The following is a 24,524-nucleotide window of genomic DNA, read 5'->3' as shown; positions in this document are numbered from 1 at the left end:
CGACCATGAAGAGCCAGGATTCAAACCCAGGCTGTCCAGTTCCAGAGACTTCAGTCAATCCTGCCACCAATTCCGAACAACTTCACTGTTGCAGAACCAGCACCTAGCACAATTCCTTAAAGTCCACTATCAGCTGAAAAGCAAATATCAATCAACTATTACTACCATTTGGTGGTTTATGATCCTAAACAACATGTTCTAATTGAGCCCCTAATAAATTTCATCTACTTTCGGGATGTGGGTTACATCACTATCTTAGCCCCTTCTTTCAAAACCAATGTTTCTTGAGTACTTTGAAAGCAGACGTACCAGAAATCACCAATACAGATGAATGAATCCTACTCTCAGAGTTCCTGCTGTGGTGCAGTGGGTTAAGGATCTGGGTGTTGTGTGAGGTTCAATCCCCAGCCCAATGCAGCAGGTTGAGGATCTGGTATTGCTGCAGCTGTGGCACAGGTCACAGCTGTAGCTCAGATTCAGTCCCTGGCATGGGAACTTCCATGTGCTGCCAGCGCAGCAAGGAAAAGAAAAAGAATCCTACTCTCAGCCTAGTGGGGGATAGAGGTAGCAATATTCAAAGTTCTCATCACTAATTCAGAAATTTTGGTAATTTAGATTCAGAAATTGCTACTAGTTTGAAAAGCTGATAGTTTTCTTTAAAACTACCATTGTCATCTCTACAGGAAGTAACACATGGGAAATGTTGGTTAAACACTCATAAAATACAAATAGGAATTATTATTATTTTATATTATATATTTTGCTTTCTTTCTTTTTTCCCTGCACCTGCAGCATGTGGAAATTCCTCAGGCCAGGGATCAAATCCGCACCACAGCTGCAGCAACACCAGATCCTTAACCTACTATGCCCCACAGCAACTTCCAACATCATGCTTTTTGAGGAGCACTTAATCCCCATTCTCAATTGTATTTGCTAGAAACATTTGCTCTCTATCAAAACTGAAGTAAGCTGAATAAAAAGCCAGATACAGTAGTCCTGATTATAGATTTCCTCAATTCAAAGCCCTGAAACAAATTAAGTTGGCTAGGCTGACCAACCCCTCCCACCACAAGGAAAAAAAGGGGGCTAAAAAAATAAGTACAGGAAAGAGAGAGAAGAGAGAAGAGGAGAAAAGAGGAAGGAAAGAGAGAAGAGACAACGGACATATGAACACCCATGAAAAAAAGATGCTCACCATACTCACAGAGAAATAAATAAAAGCTAAAAATTTAGAATGGAAAAATCCAAAAGCTTAATCATGTAATCATTGAGCAAGACTATGGGAACAGAGGCATTCTCATATAATTGCCAGTAAAAGAATAACTTGGTACCGATCCAATGGATGTCAATTTGCCAACAGCTATCAAAATTCCAGATGTGACCACATTCAAAACCAGTTACTCTGCTGTGGGAATACATTTGACCATATGTAAAATAATGTACGGATGGCTCACTACAACATTGCTTGCAATGCAAAGGATCAATGTCCATTGACAGGTGACATTATACTACATTCATAGGACAGAATACTATGCAGCTACAAAGAAATAAAAGCAGGAAGGTTTCCAGTCATTATAGAAGTATCTCTAAATTACAAAAAGCAAGATTCTGCGGGCACATACGATATGCTATTCCCTGGTGGGTGGAAAGCAAAGTGTGTGGGAGCTATAAATATATGAATACACATGCGTATATTTGCCTATATACACATAAAGAAAATAGGAAAGCAAAGAGAAGAGTGACAGCAGTGATTATGGGCAATGGCAGATGACAATGGGCAGACGAGGTATAGAGGTACACCTATGGAGACAAAGTTTTCACTGAGAAGTTTGCACAAACTGAAGCACTTAAATATGTGATTAGGAGGACAATACTTATGCATTAAAATATCTTATGCATTAAGTAAACAAAGCATGACTGGTCTACTTCCTTGGAGACAACCAAAATGCCACATTGCCACAAGTGACCTTGTCATCTTGCCCTGGTCTCACAAAATGAACAGTCTGGGTGCAAAAGCCTTCCAGTCTATTCTAGCTCATCAGTAGCATTAAGACAGCCTAAATAAAAATGATTTTCTGGTGTATGAGGTTTAAGATTGCCTCCGTATCCTCAAAGAAATTGACTTCCACAAGCCGCTAATTCAGCATACTTTACCAATCCACCACTTACCCTCTACAGGCTGCTCTCAAAGCAGAAAAAGCTCAAAATCTAAGCTTTTAGAGCAACCAGACATCTTTTAAGAAGTATATCTAGCATCCACTAAAAAAAAAAAAAGGAAGAAAAAAGAAAAAAAAAACCCTATCCAAAACCTTGCTAGCTTTTTATATCCTTTTCCTCCTCACAAAAAGCAGGCTTTTGCTAACAATATTATTGGTGCCTATGTAAGCAAGCCAAAAAAGATGATTCCTAATTTTCTGCTGGAGGAGTTGGAACAGGGAACTTGGAACAGATTTCTTTGAAAGTTGAGGAAATGTTTTCAAAGGAAAGTAGAACAGAATGGGAAGATTCTTATTAAATTCCTAAGCTGGTCACACATAAACATCTCCAATCTTGGTCAGCTGCTTCCTCCTCATTTACAGGGAAAAGCAGGAATCAAATTGGCTTGCCCAGCACGAGGATGTCATGCTTCCTGTCCCCACCTCTTCCCTAGGCTCACGAGAAGGGGGGAAGCTTTGGTGCAGATGAGTAACTGCGTGTTCCCATGGCACTGATCTGGTGGCTTCTCAATAAATGTCTTTTGTGACGTACCTAATATTGGGGTGAGATAGACCTGGCCCATCATCATTAAATATAATGTCCTGTAGAGAAGGAAAATACTCTCATGAGCAATTTCTTCCAATGGCATCATAACCAGGCACAAACAGAGCAAAGGTAACATCAAAAATCTCCCCTGGTCAGCAACAGACAAGAGGGAGGATACTTTTTCTGAGTTCAGCTCACAAGTATCTCTGCGCAGGATCCTTATCCAGCCCCATCCAAAAACTCACTTGGTATCAAATGGTCATCTACAACCAGTCTAATACTATTTCTGTGTGCATCAAACTCAAAATTCTATAGCTAAAAAACAACAGCGGTTCGGGAGGCTTTTCCCAAATAAGCTAACGGCAAATCCACCAAGGTTAACTGCACAGGATAAATACACAGGCTGCAGACGCTGCATTTTAATAGGTCATAAGACAAAAGCTTGTCAAACTCAATCAACTCCCCACACTATGACAGGGCCACCAAGCTGGAGCCTACACTGATCTCGCGCTTTCAAATCCTCTTCTCCGTAAGCTTTGGGACACTGCAGTTGTCAGGCATGAATATTTAAACCTTGTCAAAAAACATAATTCACTTTTTAAGCTTTGGTGTTAGCTCTTCTGCCATTTTAAAAATATTCACAGCACTGCCAAAGAGGAGTCAATGCACAGCAGGTATTCTTAAAATACGAGATCACAGACTGAACGATTTTTCTAGTTTAGGTAAGCAGCTCCACATGTTGACGCCAGTGCTGTTGGTTGGTCAGCAGAAGGTGCTGTGAAGTGTTAGCATATGGACCCTGCGAGCCCGGCGTGACAAAAACAACTTTCCCTAGGCGGGAAAAGCTGTAATGACAATGGAATTACAGACATGCCATTTGGAATGTTTAAAAGCTTTTTCCCCCCCAAAGTATTTCTACACTGAGCATTAGTTTAGTTCAAAACTACTTTACTGAGTAAGAGCTTCAAATAACTACTTTTTAGGTGGTGCTGGCTAGGACAAGTTTTTACTTCGGCTCAATATATTTGTTTCTTTGGAGGGAAGATTCTCAAAATCCAACATGTGTAACATTTGATTTGGTAGAGGAGTCGGCTGGAGAATGTGCCAGGCATTTCAACCTTCAGAATCCACTGAAAATTTCAAGCCAACAAAACGTCAGAGTTCAAAATTTCTCCTTCCAATTTCTTTATGATCCTGCTCTGAGGTTAAACTAAAGGTCATTGATACATCATGCAACGTGCCCTGGAACGTTCCAAAGGAGAGGGTGCACAGGGGAGGCAGGGGTCCTAGAATGGCTGTCCAGGTCATCAGCACCGCCTCCAGTCATTTATTGCCTCAGCTGAGCTGCCACTAATTTAAGGAGACAATTCTTTGTTGAACCTAAGAATAGAAAACTTAAACTTCACAAGTATACGTGCAGCCCCTAAAAGACTTGGTATTTACCTCAGTGGTATAAGAACATGTCTGCGGTGTCAACAATAAAGAAGGAACTCACAGGTCACCCGGGCACTGCACTTGTACTGCTCTTCGTTCTGTTAGAAGGTAGCATTGAAACAAGATTCTCTTTGCAGAAGGTTGTTAGATGGATGAATGTTATCAAGAAAGAGCATGAGGAGGATTTTTTTTTCTAAGTGTGGATGTCTGAATCTGGGCAACATGGTCACGTTTTGCATTTCTTCAACATGACAACAGATTAAATATTCAGTAAAAGATGTTGATACTATGTATTAATCAGCTAATATTTACTTACGATTTTACTTATGATGTGACAACATTAAAACCATATACAATCCTTTTTTTTTTTTTTTTTTCCTTTTTAAGTCCGAATCTGTGGCATATGGAAGTTCCCAGGCTAGAGGTCAAATTGGAGCTTCAGGGGCTGGTCACCACCACAGCCACAGCAACACCAGATCTGAGCCAAGACCTACACCAAAGCTCACGGTAACACCGAATCCTTAATCCACTGAGCAAGGCCAGGGATCAAACCCAAGTCCTCACGGATCTTAGTCAGGTTCATTACCACTGAGCCACAAAGGAAAGTCCCTAAAACCATATACAATTCTTGATAGCCAGGAATGGCCACTCACCTGCAGAGACTAAAAAATGTAAATTCAAATCTCTACTAGCCACAGTACAACTTTTTTTAATCAAATGAGTTAGTCTGTAAAATGCTTCATTTTCATACTAACTAAAATGAAACCTCTCATCCTTTAACATGTTCAAAAAATAACTGTATACTATTAACCTTACATAGTCCTCACTGTGCTTTAGGAATAATTAACTTTCAAATAGTGTATTGTACCATTGCATAAATCAATTGTGAAACAGCAAGACAGATATATAAAACCAACTGGCATCATTATTCTCATAGGTCAAACCTAAAACAGCAATTATATTAAAGATAACCTGACAACATTTAACATTTGCCTGGAAAAAATGCAAACAAATGGTCTAAAAATATATTGTACTTTTCACAGGGCTTGGTTCAAATATGACAGAATATATTTCCTTGCCAGAGAGTACACACACACAGGCTCCATCTATTCTGTCCTGTGTACATAAGTATTTCCCAAATTTTCAGTCTCCTAGATAGTGACAGTTTCAAAGGCAATCTTTCTTCGAAAGCGAGAGCAAGCAAGCATATACCACCAAACCCAACTGCCGCAACAGAAATTTCCTAAAAATCTCCCCCCCGAAATACATACGCAGCTTTTTAAAAAGTACATCGAGCCTGTTGTCTGCTGTTCTCTGTCATTAGAAGACTGTGGAGAGCTGATGGAAATCCAGCTTCCAACAGCTTAATGAGCAAGACCAGCCCCACCCAGGCCAGACCCTGCTGGAGAAGGGCATGCTCAGTAGAAAAGCCCAGCTTGGTTCCAAGTTACTTCATTCCTCAGCTAGAAAATCCACTTGGGTCACAGAAAAAGTCCTCCTGCTGCCTGTTCTACCCACTAGATGAAGAACATTTTATATAATGAATAGTGTAATGGCACAACTCTAATTCTAGGATTGTAATTTCTTACAATTCTACTACTGCTAGGGATTCTTTTCCTCATTTTTTTGGTATCATTTGTCTTGCACAGCTTTGGGTTTGCACCCCTCAGCTTTGTTTTTATTTCTATCATTTTGATCCAGCCTATAGACTCCAAAAGTATATGTATATAACATACTGTCTAATCATCTTACTTATAACCTGATATAGGAAAACCACGCAGCTACATAGCCCAGTTTTCAATATATAAAAATGAAATATTCATTTTTCCATTTGTAAAAAAAAATTGCTTATTCATTTACAGTATATTTAAATGAAGGCTCATTTTAATACAGATTTATAAGTACCATCATATGGTTAGAAAGCTGATAAATCCCTGTTTTTTTTATTATATTATCCTAAATTGCTGGATACAAAAGGTAATCCTACATCCATCTGTCATAGGAATACAAATACATGTGGAAGTAAAGTACATTTACAGTCACTGATTTTAAGATTCGGGTCAGAGAAATCTGAGAAACAAGTAATATTCCTTAATTATACAATACCAATACCTCCTCTTCTATTCCCACAATTCAAAATTCTGGTTTTTTCCCCAATACAAATATTTACATTAACAAACCAGGACCAAAGAGTTCCCGTTATGGCTCAGCGGGTTACAAACCTGACTAGTATCCATGAGGATGATGGTTTGGTGTCTGGACTCACTCACTGAGTTAAAGGATCTGGCATTGCCATGAGCTGTGGCATGGGTCACAGACATGGCTCAGATCTAGTGTTGCTGTGGCTGTGGCCGGCAGCTATAGCTCCAATTGCCTGGGAACTTCCATATGCTGCAGGTTCGGTCCTAAAAAAAGAAAAAGAAAAAAAATTCCAGATTAAGATAGTCAAGACTCTGGATTCAGGCACATATTTTTACAACTTGAGCCTGCTAACCAAATGATACTGATCATCGAGCAGTTCCTAGGTCGATGAGTATTCCACGATCACATTCACCCAACAGCAGTCTTAAAAGAATACATTCTTTAATTACAAATAAAACACTTTAGATATTTAAATAAACAAGATATCACCTGTACCAAGGGGTAGAGAAAAGGTAAGATTTGCTTTACAGGACCTTACTGAAACTATGTTTCAGTAGCAGCTCTTAAGAGATTAACCTCTAACAAAATGAACAAACAAAACTTTTAAAATTAAAAGTCACTCTAGGAGTTCCTGTTGTGACTCAGCAGGTTGAGGACCCCGACATTGTCTCTGTGAGGATGTGGGTTCAATCCCTGGCCTCACTCAGTAGGTTAAGGTTCTGGCACTGCTGCAAGCTGCAGTGCAGGTCACAGATGTGGCTTAGATCCAGAGTTGCCATGGCTGTGGCAGAGGCCACAGCTGCAGGTCTGATTCAACCCCTACCAGGTGCAGGCATCAAAAGAAGAAAGAAAGAAAGGAAATGAAAGGAAAAGGAAAAGAAAGATAGGAGAAGAAAGGAAGAAAGAAAGAAAGAGTCATTCTGTATGATGGAAGTAAACTTTACTATCCATCACAAAATTTTCACTGGATCACAAAAGGGCAATTTGGTGAGTTTTTTAAGTATAGCCAATTTTATTCATCTTCTATTCAGGTTATGTTCTTCCCACATTTTTAAATGTATTTTTTAAAATAGAAACTGCAGTAAAATGGCAGATTTACTTCAATATACTTCCTTGGGAAAATTGGCTCAAACTTTTTTTTAAAATGTATGCTCCATGGAACCCAGCAATCTTAGAACTGCTGATACAGAGCACTGGACCCAGTGAAGCTGACATTAGTAGGTCTCTACAGTCTACCCCAGGGATCTCGCATCATCCCTATGCATTCTGGCCTCTTAATTCCCCTACTTTTAACAACTGAATTATGCCCCTCCCCACCCCCCACCTCTGGCAAATCCCTATGTTAAAGCACTAACCCCCAATATGATGGTATTTGGAGATGGGACCTTTGAGAGATAATCAGTTTTAGATGAGGTCATAAGGGTGGGGCCACAGTGATGGAATTAGTGCCCTTATGAAAAGTGACACCAGAGATCTTGCTCATTCTCGCTCTCTCACCTCCCCATATGAGGACACAGAGATTAGCAGCCAACTACATACAATCCAAGAAGTGGTTCCTCCCCAGAAACTGACCATAATGGCACTTTGAATCTGGACTTTCAGTCTCCAAAAGTGTGAGAAAATAAGCTTGCTGTTTAAGCAATCCAGTATATGGTATTTTGTTATGGAAGCCCAAGCTGACTAAGGCACCTACTTTTCTTTCTTTTTTTTTTTTTTTTTTGGTCTTTTTAGGCACACTCACAGCATAAGGAGCTTCCCAGCCTAGGGGTTGAATCACAGCTGAAGCCTCCAGCCTATGCCACAGCCACAACCACTCTGGAGCCTGGCCACATCTGAGACCTATACCACAGCTCACAGCAATGCCAGGGATCGAACCTGCATCCTCATGGATAGTAGTCAGATTCATTTCCTCTGTGCCACAATGAAAACTCCTGGCACCTACCTTCTTAATTCTGGAACCCAGTGCTACTGCTCAAGCTCCTCTGATGTCTTCAACCCTGCCCATAGGCCAACAGAATCTCATTGTTCACACAAAAGTCAAGAGAATTAAGATAGAAGGTGAGTTCTGTGGCACTATGATTTGGAAAAAGAACAAAGAATTAATATAATGGATTAAAAAAAATAATCCACAGAATTTAAATGAGTTTCCAAACTCATATGCCCAATGAGTGCTAGAGTCAGAATTTACACCTATTTGGTCTGCATCAAAGCTAACACTAGTGGCCCTGGTGGTATAGCAGAGGGCAGAGCTGCCTTTCAAAGCCAAAGCACTTTTCCACCAATGCTGCATTATCTTGATTTTAACACTCCTGTTTCCCAGATGAGTAAACTAAACCCAAAGAAGTGAAATAACTTATATAATGTTATTCAGCAAGTTACTGGCAGGGAAGTTACAAACCAGATCCACTGTCATTTAAGTTAATTCCCAGAGACTTTTAACATGTCAAAGTAAACCGAATACTTAGGCTGAAACATTCACAAATCTCTTAATATAAAAAATTGTTCATATGAACTTATATCTATTATCTCTATCTTAGGAATACCCTATTTAAAAACTGTCTTGTTGCTCCATTAAAAAGGGAAATTAGAAGTTTATTCTCAGAATACTATTTTTTAAGTATTCAAGGGAGTTGGTTGGGGTTAGGGTGGGGACGTTTTTCCTATATTTGTATATGTGAGCCTGTATATAGACAGAATTAAACCTAGTATCATAATTTCTTGACTTTTTAAAATTGCCCTACCTCCTGCCTTAGGGGAAAAAAAATTCAAACTCAGTGAGATATAGAGGCTGCAATAATCTGATGGGTCACTCATAGTTCCAAAACCACAAGGCACTCAAACCCTGCACAGAAAATAAAGTTCTCAGTGCTGCAAAAAGGGACAATGAGGAAGATAGTTCCTTTCGGTCTTTCAGCCTTCCCATTCATCTAGCCTCTTTCTGAGAAGCAGACATCATCTGTCAAACTGGAAAAAATTTTCTAGCATAACACGAAAACAACCTAAAAAGTACTCCAAAAAATAAAGGCAACCCTTCCATGTTTGACTCTACTGATTTTACAGAGAATCCAACCCCTTATATGCCAATCATCACGCGAGCATGAACAAACATAGAGAAAAGTTTATGACTCTCTCAATCTGGATGAACTTCAGTTGCTATAAGTAATTTTCTACCAGCCCACAGTGCTGTCTGGTGTCAGTAAAAAGAAGGAAAAAACAAATACTAACCAAACCAAACAAAAAATAAAACAAAAAAACAAAACAACCACTACACTAGTTCCATAGCTTCTATGCCTAAAAATTATCTTTTGACCACACACCACCACAGTTTAACTTCTCTCAGGCTCTAAACCCGGAATAATTTCCACAAGTGCACATGAGTCATTCGCAAAGTTTCTTTCCTACCACATCTTTGAAAATGTAGCATTAGAAAGTACTACAGATTTAGGAGACGCTGGGAAAGAAAAATCTGTATGACCCCAGATTTTTACAGGGTGTTTGGAGAAGGAGGAGGAGCAGGTATAGGAGGGAAGAAGAAGAAAGCAGTGGTGGTTAGGAATCTGTAAACAAAAGTTAATGGGTTTTTTTTTGGAGGGGGTGCCTTTTCTAGGGCCACACCCGTGGCATATGGAGGTTCCCAGGCTAGGGGTCTAATCAGAGCTGTAGCTGCCAGCCTACACCACAGCAACGTGGGATCTGAGCCCCATCTGTGACCTACACCACAGCTCACAGCAATGCCAGATCTTTAACCCACTGATCCAGGCCAGGGATCAAACCCGCAACCTTATGGTTCCTGTTGGATTCGTTAACCACAGAGCCACGATGGGAATTTCCAAAAGTTAATGTTTTGAAACCATCTAAAAAGCGTTAGGACAAAGCAATAAACAAATAAAAGGACAAATAAAACAAAAAAGCATCACTATTAGAATTACACATTCAGGCCAGTACAGTAATCCAGCATTTACTTTAAAAAGCATCATTTTCATTCCACTTACATCTATGAAACATTTGCCGAGTTCCTCCTTTGCCCCAGACACTAGGTCTAAGCCCTTAGGACTGGAAAATTCTTCCCCAACGAGCCCTTGGGGAATTCAGAGTCTAGCAAGGAAGACAGATACATAAACAAATAATTACACCACATGGGATAAGGGCTGTAAGGGAGGTACAGGAAGGACACTGCAAAGTGCACAGTTCCCTTGGGGAGGGCAGGGAAGGCATTATAGGCTGACAATGTTTAGACTCATTCATCTCTCATTTTATTTTAATGATTGTTATTTTTTTCCATTATGGCTTGTCTACAGTGGTCTGTCAATTTTCTACTGTTCAGCAAGGTGACCCAGTCACACATACATGTATATGTTCTTTTTTCTCACATTATCATGCTCCATCATAAGTGACTAGATATACTTCCCAGGGCTATACAGCAGGATCTCATTGCTTCTCCACTCCAAAGGCAATAGTTTGCATCTATTAAGCCCAAATTCCCAGGCCATCCCACTCCCTCCCCGCCCCCCTGGCAACCACAAGTTTTAGATGAACAAATGCTACTGCTAATGACGTGGTCATGACCCCTCCTTGCCTTATGGATTAAAAAAATAATAAAAGTATTTACCACAAAGCCCATCACATGCAAAGCAGAAACAAAGATCTCGCTAGCACCTGGGCAATACCTTACATGCGACTGAGCAAAATGAAGATCTTACAGAATAAAGAAATACGGGGCCAAAAGGGATCTCAGCATTTATGTCCCCCCGTCCTTACCTTTCACAGAGGGGGAACCTGAAATTCAGAAGTAAGGTGACTTGTCTAGGTTACACAGTAATTCAGTAGCAGAACCCTGGTTGGATGTCAGATTCTGCCCAATAATTCCATTGCCTTTCCCTACTGCAGACTACCCTGCCAGGATGTGAGGGAACGGCAGAGACACTGCTGAGGCAGCCACCGAGAATTGAACCCCTTTATGCTGGCCAAGGGCCAGAAGAAACAAAGAGCCCCAACGGCAGGTACCTGGGAGACCTCAAATGCTCCCCCAATTCTGTCCCATCCTTTGGGCCCAAGAAAACCCTACACCTCTGCAATCCCCCCAAATTATATTCCCAAAATGAAGAGATCATTAACCAAGAAATTACCTACTCTCCCCAATCTGAAATAACATTAAATTCATGCTCAAACAGTCGGAATGTATTCCCATGTTGTCACTTAGCTAATTAAGTCTATAAAATGGAAGTACCAGCAGATATCCTGCCTAGAGAATGGGATTCTTGTGAGCTGCAAAAGAGACTCACTGTGATAGCTACTGGTAAAGTGCAACATGCTAAATGAATGCAAATTACTACTGAACAGAATTTCAATCATCAAAAAATTCATCTAGGCTTCTCCTCAAAAAAGGCAGAATGTATCCTTACATTATTTTTAAAAAATCCAACATTAACACATAGTTATCTACCATTTATTTTTCTCTTCAACTTGTGTAAGGAAAATTGTTTCCCTACCCTAATCTACCCTACCCTAATCTACCCTCCATCATTTCCCTTCCTTTCTTCCTTTCCCTTTAAAACAGCTACTGTTTCCAAGACTCTCCTACAACCACATAAACAGCAAACACGTCAATATAAAGGCTCTCATCAAAAAATGTTGGAGTTCCTGTTGTGGCTCAGCGGTAATGAACCCAACTAGTATCCATGAGGATGTGGGTTTGATCTCTGGCCTCATTCAGTGGTTAAGGATCCGGCATTGCCATGAGCTGTGGTGTAGGTAGGTCACAGATGCTACTCGGATCTCGCCTTGCTGTGGCTATGCAGTAGGCTGGCAACTGCAGCTCCCATTAGACCCCTGGCCCTGGAATGTCCATATGCCGCAGGTGCAGCCCTAAAAAGGCCAAAAAAAAAAAAAGTTGTAGAAAGCTGAGCCCTGCTTCCACCAGGACCAGCCGGGTAAATGGCAAGGTGTATGAAACAAGCAGTGCACAGCTACCTGGCATGCCCTAGGACGTACGACCCCAGCTGGGGTCCTCTCCTCCCTTCACCTGCATAACAGTGTCCCTTTAGCCTGCTGGATGCCATCTATACGGTTTGGGCAATTTGTCTGAGAACCCAGTGGACTTGCAACCCTTCACACCTTTATTAGCTCCATAATTTGAAACCATAGCTCCACTCATTTTTTTCTGTAGCTTCACCTTTAAAACTTACCCCTCCATACATGGATTATGAAAGAAAACCCTAAGCACAAGTGCTAATATATTCTCAACCTACAGTCCCTACCCAACCAATACAATAAACAAAGAATATCCAACATCAAGCTAGAGGATTCACCATTACCTGTGCCTATGAGATCTTGATGTTAATTCTACACTGTTAGGTTTTGCTAAGATCCGCTCATCCAATGAGAAATTGCGCTTTGTTTATTTAGTGATAGCTGCTGAGGATATACACCTCTGTAAATTTGGCTTCAGCAGTGCGAGGGAAGGTACTTAAATGAATAACTGTACAACAAAGAGAATAAGAGCTAAAACATAGGCACAAACATTTCAACAGTAATGTGCCTCATTTGATGAGGGAAGAACACCTCCGGAGGTGACATTTGATCTGACTGACCTTGAAGGATATGGAGGAGTTTACTAGGCTGATTGTAAGTGGGTAAAAGCACACTCCTCACCGTGGGAACAGCAAGAAGGGCATGGAACCATGAGATAAATGTATTGCAGAGAATGATAAGCCCATCCCTCAGCTGCCCAGAACATAGGGTTGGGGGGGGGGGGGGCGGGTAGAAGAAACAGGACAAGGGAGGCAGTGGCCAAATAATGAGTGACCAGTCTGCTAAGCGCTGATGTTTTCACTCTATCCTGTGGGCAATGAAAAATGACCTTAATTTTGCATTTCTGCAAGATGACTTTGGCAGTCACATGAGAAAAAGGGAAACAGTAAAAAGAAACTGGTGAAGAAGAGGCTGATCTGAGAAACAGAATCTTAACAAGACAGAGGCAACAAAGATGCAAATGAAGAGATGAAGTTAATAAATACTTAGTTAAAAAGGACAGGATTTGATAAAGAATTGGATGGTGGGAGTCGGAGAGAACAAAGTTCCCAGGTTTCTGGCAGTCCAAGGTCCGCTAGTAGTGACATTAGCCAAGGATTTCCAGAAAGAGTAGGAAATGGGATGAAAGAAGCACAAGCTTCTACTTTTAATGCATTTGGACTGAAGTGACTGTGTGACATCCAGTGTCTGAACAACACAGTCTCGGTTTCCACACTAAGACTTGGAACTGCTTGGTCAATCTGTGTTATTTGAAGCTGTGGAAGAGATGAAACCCCAGGCAAGACAGAGGAAGAAAAAGCTCACAAGAAATCCCCAGGCAGGGAGCAAGGAACCTCTAAGGGAGTCTGGGGAGGATCAGTATACAATAAAGACAGCAAACCAAGCAGGTACAGCCAAGAAAGAAGAGCTGAGCTGGGAAGAATGGCCACCCGGGCCAAGGGGAGGCTGCTTCAGGAACCAAATAAGGCTTTACAAGGGTCAGGAAAAGATTGCGGATAACCTCAAAGAGCAAGTTCGGTGGACAGTGGCAGCAAAAGCCACCTGGCTAGAGAAAAAATACTGCAGAGAGGAGGGTAAGAGAAAAGGGTAAACTAATCTCTGAAGTTTAGTGGTGAAGAAAGAGAAGAGGGATGTAACAAAGGCACGAAGTACAGGTTACGAGAAGATATTTACATACACGAGATGTTTTGGGTGTTTTATTTAGTGCAGGCTCCTGGTGGGAAAGCAAAGTAGGGAGAAGTTCAAGACGAAAAGGAGAAAAGGAAAATAAATGTCAGGTGATTCAGAAGAGAGAAGAAAAAGGATCAAAACCACAAGAGAGGCATTTAATCTTGGACAGCAAGAGGGACTCCTCTTAGCCAGAGACCAAAGAGAAAGTAACTGGAAACATGCCTGGGCTGGATGGACAAGGAGGGGGTTTAAGGCACCTAGACAGACAGTGCAACTGGAGCTCTGGTCTCCATCCCAAATAGCTTTGATAACTTTGGAGCATTTAAAGGGGTGGAGTTGGGAGGGTACCAAGACAAGGGAAAACTTTGGAAAAAATATGGTGAATTTCCTAGAATAGATTCAATGATAATTCTCCTGGCATTCATGTCAACATAAGATTCAAAACGGGTTAAACTGAACAATTTTCAACATGAAAAGTTATTACCATTTTAATTTTTCGAACTTTGGGGTTTTCCACATCATCTTTTATCTTCCAAGATATTAACTGATTTGCACATCAATATCTATTAAATTACCAAGAAGAGAATCAAATGAGCACCCTCTTCATATCGAAATAGAGGCAGAAAAGAAGCTAAAAAAGAAGTCACTGAAATCACAAGGTTTGGGGAGGGGTATTCAGTTGTGTTTAAATTACAGTGTGTGCCAAAGGCTTGGATAAATGTGTTTTACAAGATACAATAACCATAACTGTAATTCCTATTCTCAAACTGTGAAGCCTGTGTCTCAATGAAATGCCAGTTTAAAAGACAAGACAATAAAGACCACGGTCACCACCAGAACCCCATAAGAATATATGAAAGGTTATAAAACAAAACTCCTTTTATAGAGTTGAATCCTTTCCAGGGTGGGCCTTTAAGACATTCTGACAGTACACACAAATACTATCTCTGGAACAAAACCAAAAAGGCACAGCTGCAAGACATCTTCCACTGAGGTTGTAACTGACTCAATAGCAGCCCTTCCTTTGAGCAAGAGAGTCTATAAAAGCCAGAAGCAGAGCAATTTTCCCCCACAAACTGCTTAATGGAATCACTTTCTCCTGATCCAAACTGTAGCTTTATTAAAAAGCTAAAATAGACAGCATGGCCAGTATAACTGAATAAATTTGTAAAAGAAAATATAAATAAAACTTGAAAAAAGTATCTCTAAACTCTTTCCATCAAGAAAAATCCCCAACTGAACCAAAACTATAACAACATGGATATACACATTTTTTTAATTATAATCCATTAACATCACAAACAGGAAATTTGGATTTACCTTAACAGAATTTTTCCCAAAACCTCTAAGTTGTAGCAGTGCATTCCCCCCCCAACCCCAAATTAAATGATTACTGTTAGTATTCAATACTGACTGAACTTACAATATCTGGATATTTGTTACTGCTAAGAATAAAAAGTCCAAGACATTTTGGAATCAACTAGGCATAACTCTAGCATAAGAACAACAATTCAAGTAACCAAATCAGTATTTTACTTGTGATGCTTCCCAAGCTTGGAGTTTGACTACATTTCTATAGCAACATCAACAAAATACTCTATATAAATACTTTTGCATCCAAGATGAAAACCAATAACCACTTCTCTAGTTCATTCTTACTATGGTTTCCAAAAAAACAAACAAACAAAAAAAAAACATTCTTCCTAAACTTCATTCCAGAAACTTCAAAATCTAGGTCTTAAATATACAACAGTTGCAGTTAAGCACAACTGTCAGATACTCCCAATTCTTCAGAAGGGACACTGATGACTGAAGGCATAATTTTGTTACTTCTTTGACAAAGACTCATTCTGAACAACAAAAAAGATGAGACTGAAAAAAATTACTAACAAATGATTTACTTGGAAAATTAAAAGCTAGAGAAACAGAACACTGAAAATTTTGCCAAAATGTAAAGCAAAGAATTCAATATCCTAAAGCCAAGAGATAAGCAAATTTTTCTTTAAGTTTCAGATATGCTTTCAAAATCTCTTTTGTTGGAATTGTTTTGAAGTAAACAAAATACTTCACTAGGGTTACTATTTTGTGAGCAAGCTCTCTGAATTATTTACAGCATCCTTATTTATGCCTCAAAATCCCTCTTCAAAGTATCATTAAGTTTATATTACACGCGAATAAAATGAGGCTCAGATAAATGAAATAATTTTCCTTAATAAGCATGGAAGGCTAAAGTGGTTATTAATCGTCAGTCCTAGAGTTAGACATATTTGAACTTGGATCCTGGATTAACCTCCTAACAACTACACATAAGGCAGATGTTGGGGTCTGAATCCACTTCTATCTCAGTGGAAACACGTTCTTTACATGACACCATGACACTTATACAAACTCCCAGGTACAGTTCACCAAATGCCAAAATGCAGTCTTTACATAAAGTCTCATCTACCTATGCCTCACATTTGCACATGGATTTCATACATTAGAACTTTACTCCACTGATTTTACTCTAATACAAAAAATTTTCTCAAAAAATATTTTTTAGGGAGTTCCCATTGTGGTGCATCGGAAACAAATCCAATTAGGAACTATGAGGTTGTAGGTTCGATACTTGGCCTTGCTCAGTGGGTTAAGGATCTGGCGTTACCTTGAGCTGTGGTGTAGGTCGCAGACGCAGCTTGGATCCTGTGTTGCTGTGGCGCAGGCCAGCAGCTGTAGCTCTGATTTGACCCCTAGTCTGGGAACATCCATATGCCGTGGGTGCGGCCCTTAAAAAAAAAAATTTTTTTTTATACATACGTAAGGAAAACTGTAAAGCACAAGTGAAAATTCTGGAGCTTTCTATCTTCCAAACACATACATATATATCAACAGGGAGTTCCCATTGTGGCTCAGTGGAAACAAATCTGACTAGCATCCATGAGGACGAAGGTTTGACCCCTGGCCTCACTCAGTGGGTTAAGGATCTGGCGTTGCCCTGAGCTGTGGTGTAGGTCACACACGTGGCCTGGATCCTGCGTTGCTATGGCTGTGGTGTAGGCTAGTGGCTACAGCTCCGTTTTGACCCCTTGACTGGGAACCTCCATATGCCCTTAAAAAAAAAAAAAGACAAAAAAATTTATATTTATCTCAACAGATACATACCTGGCACATAATGTTAATGGTTAGGTAAATACCACATCATGTCTTTTGTCAAAGCACTGAGAACCATTCAAGAAGATGACAGAAGAGCAGATGAAAAGCCATCCCTACAAACCTGTGAGTTAACTATAAATGCATTAAATCAAGTATATGCTTATGGGCACTATAAACACATATACTAGATTTCCCAAAATAGTTCCCATTTCAAATATTCCATTCCACTCTTCCCTTAAGGATCCTAACACATTCCAGATCACATATAAAAATGTTTTAGATGAGATAACATGATCATCTAATGTAGGGATTTGGGACTGAGATAAACTGCAGGCAAGAGGGGTAAATAGAAAAAATGTGCCACAAAACTTTGCAAGAAAGGCTAGATTGCCAGGGACATCCACGAAAGGCGGGAGCAGTCCTTCAGCAGGGTGAAGCTGCAAGATGTTCAAGGTGTTCTGGCAGTCTGGGCAAGTCGGAAGCAGTGAGCGGGGCAGCAAGCTGACTGCTATCACTGAACCAGTCACATACAAAGGTAAGTCAGAGGTAATGCTGAAATATGACAGCTGGAAAGATTGTTGAGTGCTCTGAAGATTAGGATAAGGACTCAGGGTTATGTTTTGGCCTAGAGTTTTGTTTTGTTTTGTTTTGAGGGGCGGGGGGGGGGGGGGGGTGGTAAACAGTATTATTGAAATACCACACAAGTTAACCACATTTTTTTGGCCACACCCATAGCACGCAGAAGTCCCTGGGCCAAATCAAACCCATGCCAGAGCAGTGGCAACACCAGATCCCTACCCACTGACCCATCTGGGATCTCCACAAGTTACCCACTTTAAGTATACAACTCACTATTTTTTACGATAGTCAGTTGTGCAACCATTGCCACAAACAATTTTGGAACATTTCATCAGCCCAAAAAGAAACCCCAAACATCCTAACTCATTCTAAGAGGCCTGATAACAAAGCCAAAGATGTCACCAAAAAAAGTCAACAAAATACTGGCGAACCAAATCCAGTAATATATTAAAAACTCTACCATTACCAAGTGGAATTTATTCTAGTAATATAAGGGTGATTCAACATATGAAACTCAATCAATGTAATAACATATTAGCAGAAGGAAGAAAAAAATCATGATCATCTCAATAGAGAGAAAAAGCATTTGACAAAATCTACTACCTTTCATGAATAACACCCAACAAACTAAGAATAAAAGGAAACTTCCTCAACATGATACAGAGCATCTATAGAAACCCACAGTTAAAATCATACTTAGTGGTGAAAGACTTGAAAGCTTTCCTCCTAAGATCAGGAATAGACAAAATGACCCCTTTTCACCACCTCTCATCACTAGATTCAATGTTGTACAGTTCAAGCCTGGGTAATTAGGCAAGAAAAAATAAAAAGCATCCAAAAAGAAAAAGGAGAAGTCTATTTGCAGATGACATGACCACATAAATAAAAAATCCTAAAAAATTCAGAAAAAAAAGGCTAATAGAGGAGTTTAGCAAAGTTGCAAAATATAAGATCATACACAGACTTAGCTGTATTTGTATACACTAGCAATAAACAATCCAAAAATAATTCTGCTTCTCAAGAAAAATAATACAATACATAGGAGTAAATTTGAGGAAGCACAAGACTTGTACACTGAAAACTACATAACATTGTTCTAAATAAATCCATGTTTATGGACTTGAAGACTTAATATTAAGATGGTAACAATCCCTAAACTGACAGATTCAATGCAATCCCTATCAAAATTCCTGCCCCCCTTTTTTTTGTAGAAATGGATAGGTTAAATACTAAAATTTTTATGGAATTGCAAAGGTCCAGATAGCCAAACTAATCCTGAAACAGAAGAAAAAGTGGGAGGAGTCACATTTCCTAATCAAAACTTATCACAAATTCAGAGTAACCAGAACAGTATGGTACTGCCACAAAGACACAGAGTCACTGGAACAGAACTGAAAGTCCAGAACTGAACCCATACATCTATAGCCAATTCATTTTTGACAAAGATGTTAAGCCCATTTGATGGGGAAAGAACAGTCTTTCCAACAAATGGTACTAGGACAACTGGATATCCAAATGTAAAAGAATGACTCTGATCTCCTGCTCCACACTATACACAAAAATTAACTCCAAATTAACCAAAGACTTAAAATGTAGGAGCTAAAGTTATAAAACTCTTTAAAGAAAAAGAGTTGTATAAATCTTCATGACTTTGGACTTGGCAACACAGTCTTAAATATGACACCTGAAAAACAAGAAAAAAAAATAGACGAACTGGACTTCATCAAAATTAAAAACATTTCTAAGTCAAAAGACACTGTCAAGAAAATGAAGAGACAATCCACAGAATAAGAGAAAGTATGTATAAACCATATATCCCACAAAGGTATCCAGTATGCAGAACATATAAAGCACTCTTACAACTCAACAACAAAATGACAAACAACCCAACTAAAAATTGGGCAAAGGACTTGAATAAACATTTCTACAAAGAAGATATAAAATGGCCAATCACTATAGGAAGAGATATTCAATACCATTCACCATTAAAAAATGAAACTAAGACCACATAAAGATACCTCTTCAAATCCTCTAAAATGGCTACTGAAAAAAAAATTTTTTTTAAAGAAATTAAGTCTTGGTGAGGATTTGGAGAACTTAAAACCCTCATTAATTGCAGCTAGTGGAAATGGTAAATGGTACATCAGTTTCAGAAAGGATGGGGGGAATAAGGAATGACTGCTTAAGGGATATAGGGTTTCTTTTGAAGGGATGGAAATGTCCTGAGATAGTGGCGACAGTTGCACAATATTTTGAATAAAATAAAAACCAGGGCACTGTATACTTTTAAAAGCTAAGTTTATGGGAAGGGGGGAGGGAGGTGAAGGAGAGGAGGGCGGGAGGGAGGGAGGGACTGAACATTTCATAGAAATGGAATCATTCTATAAACAGCCTTTTGTATCAAGGAAATAGATGATGATTTGGGAGTCACCCCAGAAGTGAGAGAGAATGACCCTAGTTTTAGTATTTGTTACTATTATTCATCGTGTACCTTAGTTCCAAATAAGAGACTATTCTTTAAAGTTTTGGTAATACAGTAATAGAGAAGGGGCATCTTAAAAGCCTGGATTTCCTCAAATTATCTGACTATCCTCAAAAGACTGGCAGGGCATCCAAAGGAGTAGAACTAAATGAAAGTCTGCATAATAAGAGTGGAGTTCAAGGCGCTCTAACAACTGAACATGTTCTCAGGCCAGTACAGAGTCACCTACATGCATTAACTGAGGAAATATTCAGAAGGAAGTCTCAGCATATCAGGTTAATCTACCAAAATAATACTGGCTACAAACCAGCTCAACAGGGCAGGATAAGCGCTAAGAAAGGAAAGACAGGAAGCCCAGTATCAGATTCTTTGTTCATTGGGCAAATAACTGAGAGCATACTAACTGTCAAACAATTGTGAACACAGAGGTGACAACTGCCTTTGTGGAGCTTATAACCTGATGAGGGAGAAAGGCAAGTAAAGAGTCAGTCAATGGGGGAGAGGAAAGGGATGTTATTCACAAGAAGCGGAAGGACATCAAACAGTGGAAGGAAAAATCATAGAAGGAAAGACACCCAGAGGAAGGTGGATCTAAAATGAGACCTGCTGGCAGAGTACTGCTGCAACATATATAAAAGTCTAGATATGAGCGAAAACCTGACAGAAGAGCAGGGAAACCCAATTAGTAAGTTAAAATCTAAAACAACAAGAACCTTATAAGATAAAAGCTATGTAAATCAACTATAATTAAAGAAAAAAAACATTCAACTCAAAATGTTAAAATAAAAACAATTGTTTTAAAAAGATAAAAGCTATGTTATGAAGTTTGGGCCTTTTCTAAAAAGTAAAGTGGTACCATGAAAGGATTTTAAGCACAAAACTAAAAAAAATTTTAAAACCACTGTTCTGACTGTAATATGAAAAACGTTCTTTTTCCTTTTTGGCGTTGGGGGGGGGGGGTTCTGTGTTCATGGCATACAGAAGTTCTGGGGCCAGGGATCAAACCCACACCACAGCTGCAACCCACGCCACAGAAATGACAATGCTGGATCCTTAACCTGCTGCACAACCAGGGTACTCCAAAATATATATAGCCGTATTAATGTTTAAAAAATAAAATATTAATAAATGGGTAGACACAGTCTCTGCTCCCCCGCCTTCAAAGAAAATTCTGCCATTGTAATCTCAATTTTGAAAGCAGCCCAACTGATCTATTATGGAATGAGGTGAGTTACTAAAGAAAAGAAGAGATCCATAAAGAACACAGGAGAGACTACGGCTGAAAATGAGAGTTGGTGTTTATTACTTGGGAGGAGACTGATTTAAGGGACAGAGTCTGAGAGCTGTTTTTAAACTGTGATGAGGAATAATCAGAAGAATTCACAAAGTTATGAAGAGAATTTTTAAGTTTTGCTGCTATAATGAAACCACTTTTTTTGTTTTTCAAGAGATCATAATAAAAACATAAATAGTTTGTCAGTTGTTTGTCAATGTTGAGTTTGTGTTTCTTTGGCTACCAAAGTTAAAATTGGACCATGAGAGAGCTCAGTTTTGTGCAGGTTATAGTTCCTGAGTAAAAGTGTCAGTGGGATAAGTAGATAAATTCAAGAAATAGTCACTTGGTAGAATAAGAATTTGGGTAGAATAAGAATTTGGTAACCCACTCGAGTTGAGGGAGAAAGAAAGCAAAGTTTAAAAAAGAGCATTAATTAGACAGCAAAGTTATTCACCAAAACAGTTTTTAAAAAAGGAGGAACAGAGGGTTTAGAGAGAAGTTAATGAGTTCAATTTAAATTAGCTAAAAGAGGTATAAACAAATAAGCCAACAGTAGAGACAAAATGGACTGAAGAAAAGTAATTAATGCAGAGGAAGACAGGAAAGGAAGAAAAACAAGAGGTGGGACAAGTAGAAAACAAAGAGCAAAATGGTTACCCAACAACACCAATAATTAGATTAAATGTAAATGGTCGAAATGCACCAATTAAAAGACAGAGATTGGAGTTCCCGTCGTGGCGCAGTGGTTAACGAATCCGACTAGGAACCATGAGGTTGCAGGTTCGGTCCCTGCCCTTGCTCAGTGGGTTAACGATCCGGCGTTGCAACAAGCTGTGGTGTAGGTTGCAGACGTGGCTCGGATCCTGCGTTGCTGTGGCTCTGGCATAGGCCGGTGGCTACAGCTCCGATTCAACCCCTAGCCTGGGAACCTCCATATGCCGTGGGAGCGGCCCAAGAAATAGCAACAACAACAACAACAACAAAAAAGACAAAAGACAAAAAAATAAAATAAAATAAAAGACAGAGATTGTCAGAGTGGGTAAAAGTAAAACCCAATCCTATGCTGTATACAAAAAAAAATCTACTTTAAAATGAGGACTGTTAACGAGAGAAATGGTATGAAGAAGCAAACTGCTATCTGTACAGAATGAATTGAGATGGTAAAGCAAGGAGGTGGCCCTACACACTAGAAATGAGGTGCTTTGTTTACTATAGGATTGAGGGGGGGAAGAGTCTAGAAAAAGAATTCATGGGAGTTCCCTTCATGGCTCAGCAGTTAATGAACCCAACTAGGATCCATGAAGATGCAGGTGTGATCCCTGGCCTCGCTCAGTGGGTTGAGGACCTGGCATTGCCATGAGCTGTGGTCTAGGTTACAGACGTGGTTTGGATCCTGCACTGCTATGGCTATGGTGCAGGTCAGCAGCTGTAGCTCCGATGTGACCCCTAGCCTGGGAACTTCCATATGCCACAAGTGCAGCCCTAAAAAGCAAAAAAAAAAAAAAAACAAAATCATAATATCATGAATAACGGTGGTTCACATACTACATTAGAGTATAAGTAAATGTCCAAATGTGCTTACAACCCAATTACACAAGGAAATTTTAGCCACTAAACTATACAATCTTGGCTCAAAGTCCATGACTTGGAAACACCAGCAGGCTTTGAACCTAAAAATATGTCAGTTCTAAGGTTGTGGTACTCCTTTTTCCTACCCTTATTTCCACTGTCCCTTTCTACTAGGATAGTAATGTGCACCTCCATGGCTAGGTCCTCTTCTATACCCACACAAGACACAATGGTAGTCATATGGGGGGAGGGGGGTAGCTTAAGAAATCTGTGTGCTACACCAAGAATGCATTTACAAGGGCTTTATAGTTTACAAAGTCTTCATCTTTTCCCAATTACATTCATACTTAGTAAATTTAAGCTCTGATATGTCTAATTTACATATAACAGAAAGCTCTTATTATTGGGTACCCACATTTCATTTTGCTCAACTTCATAAATCTAATGCTATAATAATATTTTTGTTCCTGGACTCCCAAAATGCCTGCATTCTTTAAAACAGCAATGTCCAATGTTACTTGAACTTCACCATATATATACACCTCTTTCTACCAAATTTTAAGATTTGACACTATGGCCAAAAATTCTCAATGAACATTTGGAGGGGTTGTGCTAATTACTAGGGAAGGTAGGAACAATATGAAGGCCTAATATGCTTACTACGCTGTCTTGGTTTTATTCCTCTTTAGAAAAACACATAGTATTTGTAAGAGCATAAAAAATATTTTTTCAAGCTTTTATTTTGAGAAGACTGTGAAAAGTTCACATCCATGGTTATAATTTGTTTCTCTTGGATCTAAACATACACCCACCCATTGGCTTCAGAAAAGTGCTTGGACAGAAATCCTATGACAATGATACTTCCTGGAAATTTCAACTGGAGGAAAAAAAAGTATCCTTTTGATAAAGGGATAGCCAATAGCAAATAATGCAAATATTCTTTTGAATTAATACCAATTTGTAAAAATCTCTTACACAAAAGATACACTCATTCACTCAACAAATTTTCTCAAACAATTATTAAGAAGGTAATTTACAAAAGGATTTTTTCCTCTCTCATACTTAATACATGGTAAGATTCTATTAGATTCTGTTAATTATTAAACAAAATGATTAGGAAAACTTTGTATTTCTACAGTTTTGGGGGGCAATACCCAGTCCCCAGAATGCCTCTTTTTGCTACTGACTGGCCTGCCTCTCCATGCGAACAATCAGATTCCTAGAGGCCAAGAAGGCAATCTTACATCCACATCCCCCACAACCCAATACAGTATCTGGCAGATAGTAAGGGACATTTGTTGAATGAATAGATGGATCATATTCATTAAGTAGTATACAGATACAAACAAAATCCTAGTAACAAAAAATAAACTCACTATAGGCGTCACTCCTGATCTTTTCCCCTCTTCACCCAGGCTCACTGCACTGTTTTTCTTTCTTTACATGTATGTCTACTGCCGAAATGAC

The 24,524-nt window shown here is 39.4% G+C and overlaps 1 protein-coding gene across 17 annotated transcripts in view; it reads right to left on the bottom strand.

The window, feature by feature from the left end:
* Positions 1–24,524, bottom strand: part of EPB41L2 (erythrocyte membrane protein band 4.1 like 2) — a 211,899-nt gene that overhangs the window by 119,452 nt on the left and 67,923 nt on the right. Inside the window, exon 1 of one of the 17 annotated variants that reach the window (XM_047758685.1) lies at positions 5,448–5,531. The exons of the other annotated variants lie outside the window; for them this stretch is intronic. The gene's annotated coding sequence lies outside the window, so the exon portion shown is untranslated. Of the gene's footprint in view, positions 1–5,447; positions 5,532–24,524 lie in introns of those variants that run through there. 17 annotated transcript variants of the gene reach the window in all.

Source organism: Phacochoerus africanus, chromosome 2 (assembly GCF_016906955.1).
Source record: "Phacochoerus africanus isolate WHEZ1 chromosome 2, ROS_Pafr_v1, whole genome shotgun sequence".
Classification (NCBI taxonomy): Eukaryota; Metazoa; Chordata; class Mammalia; order Artiodactyla; family Suidae; genus Phacochoerus; species Phacochoerus africanus.
Note: the sequence above shows the minus strand (reverse complement) of the source record. Positions and strands in the feature narration are given on the sequence as shown.